Source organism: Chiloscyllium plagiosum, chromosome 1, assembly GCF_004010195.1.
Source record: "Chiloscyllium plagiosum isolate BGI_BamShark_2017 chromosome 1, ASM401019v2, whole genome shotgun sequence".
Classification (NCBI taxonomy): Eukaryota; Metazoa; Chordata; class Chondrichthyes; order Orectolobiformes; family Hemiscylliidae; genus Chiloscyllium; species Chiloscyllium plagiosum.
This window is the reverse complement of record NC_057710.1, coordinates 1986641-1994496: the sequence shown is the minus strand read 5'-3', so window position 1 is coordinate 1994496 and position 7856 is coordinate 1986641. Positions and strand designations below refer to the sequence as shown.

Below are 7856 nucleotides of genomic sequence, written 5' to 3'. Positions count from 1 at the left end.
TTCCACACTGTAAGTAATCTAATCTAATCTAATCTAATCTAATCCAATCCAGGAAGAGCTAGCCAAATGAATACAAATTTGGCTTGATGGGAAAAGATAGAGGGTGGTGGTAGAGGATTGTTTTTCAGACTGGAGGCCATCGACTAGTGATGTGCCACATGGATTGGTGTTGGGTCCACTGCTTTTTAACCTTTAAGTAAATGATTTGCATGAGAATTTAAGAGGCATGGTTACCTTAAGTTTGTAGATGATACCAAGATTGGTGGTACAAAGAACAGTGAAGGTTTTCTGGGAGTGCAGCAAGTTCAACTGGGCCAGTGGGCTGAGAAACGACAGATGGAGTCTAAGTTAGATAAATGCAAGATGCTGCATTTTGGTAAGGCAAACCAGGACAGAACTTATAGAGTCAATTGTAGGGCCTTGAGGAATGTTATAGAACAAAGAGATTTAGGGGTACAGGTTCATAACTCCTTGAAAGTGGAGTCAAAGGTAGCCAGGAAGGTGAAGTAGGTTATTGGTATTCCAGCTTTCATTGGCCAGAGCATTGAGCGTAGGAAATTGGATGTCTTGTTGCAGCTGTACAATATGTTGGTGAGACCACATCTGGGGTACTGACCGCAGTTCTTGTTGCCCTACACAGAAAGTATATTATTAAACTAGAAAGAGCGCAGAGAAAAATTAATGGGATGCTACCCGTTCTGGAAGGCTTGAGTTAAAAGGAGAGGTTGGATAGGCTGGGACCTTTTCCCCTGGAGCATAGGAATTGGAGAGGTGACCTTATAGAGTCATATAATATCATGAGAGGCATAGATAGTGTAGATAGCGGACAGCTGCTCCCTATGGGAGGGGAGCCTAAAACTAGAGGGCATAGACGGGAGAGACACAAAAGAGTCTAGAGGGGCATTTTTTTCACACAGAGGGTGGTGAATGTTTGGAACGGGCTGCCAGGGTAGTGGTGGAAGTGAGTACAATTTAATCATTAAAGAAACAATTTAGACATGGTAAATGGAGGAGATAGGCATGGAGGGATATAGACCAAATGCAGGTAAATGGGTCTAGTTTAAATTGTGAAAACTGGGTGGCATGGTCAAGTTGGGCCAAAGGGCCAGTTTCCATGCTGTAGACCTCTACAACTATGACAGTACAGAAGTGGCTCTTCGAACCACTGAGTCTGCACTGACAATAACCATTCTAAATCTACAGTAGCCCCACTTCCTTGCACTTGGCCCAAAGCTTTTAATGTGTTTACATTTTCAGTGCTCATCCAAGTATTCTTTCAAGTTTCCTGCATCAACTACTCTCCCAGGTAGACAAGCAGGAGATTGGAAAAACACAGAAAGCCAGGCAGCGCAGAAGGTGGAGAAATCGATGTTTCGGGTGTAACCTTTCTTCAGGACCAGGCTTTCTCCACCTCCTAATGCTGCCTGGCTTACTATTTTCTTCCAGCCTCCTGCTTGTCTATCTTGGATTCCAGCAGTTGCAGCTTTTTTGTCTCAACTACCCTCCCAGGCAATGCATTCTATAGGGTGAACATAACCTTTCCTCAAATTCCCTCTGAACCTCTTGCCTTTCACGACAAATGGCGAGAGTGTGGTGCTGGAAAAGCACAGCTGGTCAGACAGCATCCGAGGAGCAGTTGAATCAACATTTTGGGCATAAACTCTTTGGGTAGGTTTAAATTAATTCAGCAGGGGGTTGGGAACCTAAATTGCAGTTCCAGTGTAGAGGAGGAGGAGCGTATAGAGGTCCGAAATGAAGCTTCAGGGTCACAAGAGGGCAATGGCAAACAAGAAGTTGGTTTGAAGTGTGTCTCTTTCAATGCCAGGAGCATCCAAAATAAGGTGGGTGAACTTGCAGTATGGGTCAGTACCTGAGATTTCGATGTTGTGGCCATTTCAGAGACATGTGTAGAGTAGGAATAGTTGTTGCAAATTCCGGGATTTAGACATTTCAATAAGAAGAGTGATGGTAAAAGAGGTGGGGGTGTGTGACATTGTTAGTCATGGACAGTATTACGGCTGCAGAAAGGATGTTTGAGGACTCGTCAACTGGGGTTATATGGGCTGAGAAACAGGAAAGGTCACCCTGTGGGAATTTTCTGCAGGCCTCCAAATACTTCCAAAGATGTCGAAGAAAGGAATCGCCATAGGAACAAGAGTGACAGGATAGTTGTTATGGGGACTTCCCATATATTGACTGGAAATACTATATTTGAAGTACTTTAGATGGGTCAGTTATTGTCTATTGTGTACAAGGGGGTTTTCTGACACAGTATGTAGACAAACCAACAAGGGGCGAGGCCACATTAGATTTGGTACTGGAAAATAAATAACGCCAGGTGTTGGATTTGGAGGTAGGTGAGCACTTTGGTGATAGTGACCATAATTCAATTATGTTTACTTTAGTGATGGAAAAGAATAGGTATGCACTGTAGAGCAAGAGCAACAGATGGGGAAAAGGCAATTACAATGCGATTAGACAAGTTTTAGAATGCATCGGATGGGCAAGGAAACTGCAGGGAATGGGCACAATAGAAATGTGGAACTTATTTAAAGAACAACTACTGCATGTCCTTGATAACTATGTACCTGTCAGACCAAGGAGGAAGTTGCCGAGTGCAGGCACTGTGGTTTACGAAGGAAGTTGAATCTCTTGTCAAGAGGAAGAAGAAGACCAATGTTTGGATGAGATCTGAAGGCTCAGTTAAGGCGATTGAGATTTACAAGGACGAGCGAGGAGGGGACGTGAGAGGTTCTTGGCGGATAGGATCAGGGAAAACCCTAAAGTTTTCTACAGGTAATTAAGCGATAAAAGAATGACTAGAGTAAGATTACGGCCAATCAAGGACAATAGTGGGAAGTTGTGCGAGGAGACGGGGAAGTGCCAAATGAATACTTTTTGTCAGGATTCATACTGGAAAAAGATAATGTTGTCAACAAGAATACTGAGAAACAGGCTACTAGACTTGACAGGATTGAGAACCACATGTAGGTGGTGCTTGAAATTCTCGAAAGTATGAAAATAGATAAATCCCCTGGGCCAGATGGGATTTAAGGGAGAAAGTGAGGTCTGCAGATGCTGGAGATCAAAGTTGAAACTTTATTGCTGGAACAGCACAGCAGGTCAGGCAGCATCCAGGGAACAGGAGATTCGACGTTTCGGGCACAGGCCCTTCTTCAGGAATGGGCCTGAAGAAGGGCCTGTGCCCCAAACGTCGAATCTCCTGTTCCCTGGATGCTGCCTGACCTGCTGTGCTGTTCCAGCAATAAAGTTTCAACCCAGATGGAATTTATCCAAGGATTCCCTGGGAAGCCAGGAAGGAGTTTGCAGAGCCTTTGGCTTTGATCTTTATGTCATTATTGCCTACAGGAATAGTGCCAGAAAACTGGAGGATAGCAAACGTTGTTCCCTTGTTCAAGAAGGGAAGTAGAGACAACCCTGGTAATTACAGACTCGTGTGCCTTACTTCGGTTATGGGTAAAGTGTTGGAAAAGGTTATAATAGATAGAATTTATAATCATCTTGATAGGAATAAGTTAATTAGGGATAGTCAACATGGTTTTGTGAAGGGTTTCGCGCCTCACAAACCTTACTGAGTTCTTTGAGAAGGTGACCAAACAGGTGGATGAGGGTACAGCGATTGATGTGGTGTATATGGATTTCAGTAAGGCGTTAGATAAGATTACCCATGGTAGGCCACTGCACAAAATACGGAGGCATGGGTTTGAGGGCGATTTAGCGGTCTGGATCAGAAAATGGCTAGTTGAAAGAAGACAGAGGGTGGTGGTTGATGGGAAATGTTCATCCTGGAGTTCAGATACTAGTGGTGAACCTCAAAGAACTGTTTTGCATCCACTGCTGTTGCCATTTTTATAAACAACCTGGATGAAGGCGTAGAAGAATGGGTTAGTAAATTTGCGGTTGACACGAAGGTCGGTGGAATTGTGGATAGTGCCGAAGGATGTTGTAGGTTCCAGAGGGATATAGATAAGCTGCAAAGCTGGGCTGATAGGTGACAAATGGAGTGGAATGCAGAAAAGTGTGAGGTGATTCACTGTGGAAGGAGTAACAGGAATTGAGAGTACTGGGCTAATGGTAAGATTCTTGGTAGTGTAGATGAGCAGAGAGTTCTCGGTATCCAGGTACATAGATCCCTGAAAGTTGCCACCCAGGTTGACATGGCTGTTTAGAAGGCATACGGCGTGTTAGCTTTTATTAGTAGCAGGATCTAGTTTCGGAACCATTCGGTCATGCTGCAGCTGCACAAAACTGTGGTGTGGCCACACCTGGAATATTACATATAGTTCTGGTCATCACATTATAGGAAGGATGTGGAAGCTTTGGAAAGTGTTCATAGAAGATTTCATAGGATGTTGCCTGGTATGGAGGGAGCATCTTTTGAGGAAAGGTTGAGGGACATTTTTTGTTGGAGAGAAGAAGGTTGAGAGGTGACTTAGTTGAGACATATAAGATAATAAGAAAGGTTAGATTGGTTGGACAGTGACAGCCTTTTTCCTCGGATGGTGAAGACTAGCGTGAGGGGGCATAGCTTCAAATTGAGGACAGATGTCAGAGGTAGCTTCTTCACTCAGAGAGTAAAGTATTAGAGCTGTAGAGGCATGGAACGCACTATCTACAACAGTTGTAGACTCTCCAACTTTATGGGCATTTAAATGGTCACTGCATAGGCATATGGACGAGAATGGAATAGTGTGGGTTAGATGGGCTTCAGATTAGTTTCTCAGGGCAGCACAACATCGAGGGCTGAAGGGCCTGTACTGCGCTGTAAAGTTCTGTGTTCCACTACTCACACAGATTCTATGGCTTCCAATTTTATATCACTCCTTGCTAACCACAGAATTCCGTTTTTTGACCATCAAGGCAACTCTGACACACTGCCTGTCCTCTCAATAGGACGTTTAGTTATAGAACATAGAACAATACAGCACAGAACAGTCCCTTCAGCCCTCAATGTTCCACCAACCTGTGAACGATTCTCAGCTCATCCTCCTCCACTAGCCCATCGTCATTCGTGTGCTTATCCAAGGATTGTTTAAATCTCCCTAATGTGGCTGAATTAACTACATTGGCAGGAAGGGCATTCCATGCTCTTATCACTCTCTGCGTAAAGAACCTGCCTCTGACATCCTGAGTAAAGAACCTGCCTCATCTGCACTACCAAGAATCTATCATCCCTCAAGTTGTAATTATGTCCCTTCGTACAAGCTGACATCATCATCCTAGGAAAAAGACTTTCACTGTCTACCCTATCTAATCCTCTGATCATTTTGTATGCCCCTGTCAAATCCCCTCTTAGCCTTCTTCTTTCCAATGAGAACAGACCCAAGTCTCTCAGCCTTTCCTCATAAGACCTTCCCTCCAGACCAGGCAACATCCTGGTAAATCTCCTCTGCACCTTTTCCAATGCGTCCACATCCTTCCCAAAATATGGCGACCACAATATTCCAAGTGTGGCCGCACTAGTATTTTGTATAGTTGCAGCATGATATTGCGGTTCTGGAACTCAATCCCTCTACTGATAAAACCTAACACATCGTATGCCTTCTTAACAGCACTATCCACCTGGGTGGCAACCTTCGGGATCTATGTACATGGACTCCAAGATCCCTCTGCACACCCACACTACCAAGAATCTTTCCATTGACCCAGTACTCTGCCTTCCTGTTATTCTTCCCAAAATGCTGCATTGAAATTCATTTGCCAACTCTCAACCAAATTCTGCAGTTTATCTAAGTCCTCCTGCAACCTGTAACATTCTTCCAAACTGTCCACTACTCCACCAACTTTAGTGTCATCTGCAAATTTACTAATCCATCCACTTATGCCTGCATCTAAGTCATTTATAAAAATGACAAACAGCAGTGGTCCCAAAACAGATCCTTGTGACACACCACTAGTAACCGGACTCCAAGCTGAATATTTTCCATCAACCACCATTTGCTGCCTTCTTACAGAAAGCCAGTTTCTAATCCAAACTGCTAAATCACCCTCAAGCCTATGCCTCTGCAGTTTCTCCAACAACTTACCATGTGGAATCTTATCAAAGGCTTTACTGAAGTCCATGTATAACATGTCAACTGCCCTACCCTCATCTACATGCTTGGTTACCTTCTCAAAAAACTCAATGAGGTTTGTGAGACGACCTGCCCTTGACGAAACCATGTTGACAACCTGAAATCAAATTGTTGCTTGCTCGATGATTATAAATCTTATCGCTTATAATCCTTTCCAAAACCTTTCCTACAACAGACGTAAGGCTGACTGGTCTATAATTACCTAGATAATCTCTACTGACCTTCTTGAACAAGGGCACATTTGCAATCCTCCAGTCCTCTGGTACTAAACCTGGAGACAATGGCAACTCAAACATCAAAGCCAAAGGTTCTGCTATCTCCTACCTAGCTTCCCAGAAATCCACGGAATAATCCCATCCGGCCCAGGGGACTTGTCTACTTTTACTCCTTCGAGCATTGATAATACTTCTTCGGAACTAACCTCGATCCTTTCTAGTCTAATACCTCGTATCTTATTCTTCTCCTCTATCGGACTGCCATAGTGTTAAGGGTTTAGATGGAGAGGAATTTGTTAAGTGTGTACAAGAAAATTTTCTGATTCAGTATATGGATGTACCTATGAGAGAAGATGCAAAACTTAACCTACTCTTGGGAAATAAGGCAGGGCAGTGGGGGAGCACTTTGGGGCCAGCGACGATAATTCTATTAGATTTAAAATAATGATGGAAAAGGATAGACCAGATCTAAAAGTTGAAGTTCTAAATTGGAGAAAGGCCAATGTTGACGGTATTAGGCAAGAAATTTCAAAAGCTGATTGGAGGCAGATGTTTGCAGGTAAAGGGACGCTAGAAAATGGGAAGCCTTCAGAAATGAGATAACAAGAATTCAGAGGAAGTATATTCCTGTTAAGGTGAAATGAAAGACTGGTAAGTATAGGGAACGCTGGATGACTAAAGAAATTGAGGGTTTGGTTAAGAAAAAGAAAGAAGCAAATGTAAGGTATAGACAGGATAGATCGAGTGAAGAGTATAAAGGAAGTAGGAGTATACTTAAGAGGGAAATCAGGAGGGCAATAAAGGGACATGAGACAGCTTTGGCAAACAGAATTAAGGAGAATCCAAAGAGTTTTTACAAATACATTAAAGACAAAAGGGTAACTAGGGAGAGAATAGGGCCAGAAAAAAGGGCTCATGCCCGAAACATCGATTCTCCTGCTCCTTGGATGCTGCCTGACCTGCTGCACTTTTCCAGCTACATATTTCAGCTCTGATCTCCAGCATCTGCAATCCTCACTTTCTCCTAGAGAATAGGGCCCCTCAAAGATCAGCAAGGTGGCCTTTGTGTGGTACCACAGAAAATGGAGGAGATACTAAATGAGTATTTTGCATCAGTATTTACTGTGGAAAAGGATATGGAAGATATAGACTGTAGGGAAATACATGGTGACATCTTGCAAAATGTTCATGTTACAGAGGAGGAAGTGCTGGATGTCTTGAAACGGGTAAAGGTGGATAAAGCCCTCGGACCTGATCAGGTGTACCCATGAACTCTGTGGGAAGCTAGAGAAGCGATTGCTGGGCCTCTTGCTGAGATATTTGTATCATCGATAGTCACAGGTGAGGTGCTGGAAGACTGGAGATTGGCTAACGTGGTGCCACTGTTTAAGAAGGGTAGTAAGGTCAAGCCAGGGAACTATAGACCAGTGAGCCTGACGTCATGATGGGCAAGTTGTTGGAGGCAACCCTGAGGGACAGGATGTACCTGTATTTGGAAAGGCAAGGACTGATTAGGGATAGTCAACATGGCTTTGTGCATGGGAAA

The 7856-nt window shown here is 43.7% G+C and overlaps 1 protein-coding gene across 1 annotated transcript in view; it reads right to left on the bottom strand.

The window, feature by feature from the left end:
- LOC122549379 (zinc metalloproteinase-disintegrin-like batroxstatin-2) overlaps nucleotides 1-7856 on the bottom strand; it is a 177154-nt gene that overhangs the window by 64120 nt on the left and 105178 nt on the right. The window lies entirely within an intron of this gene.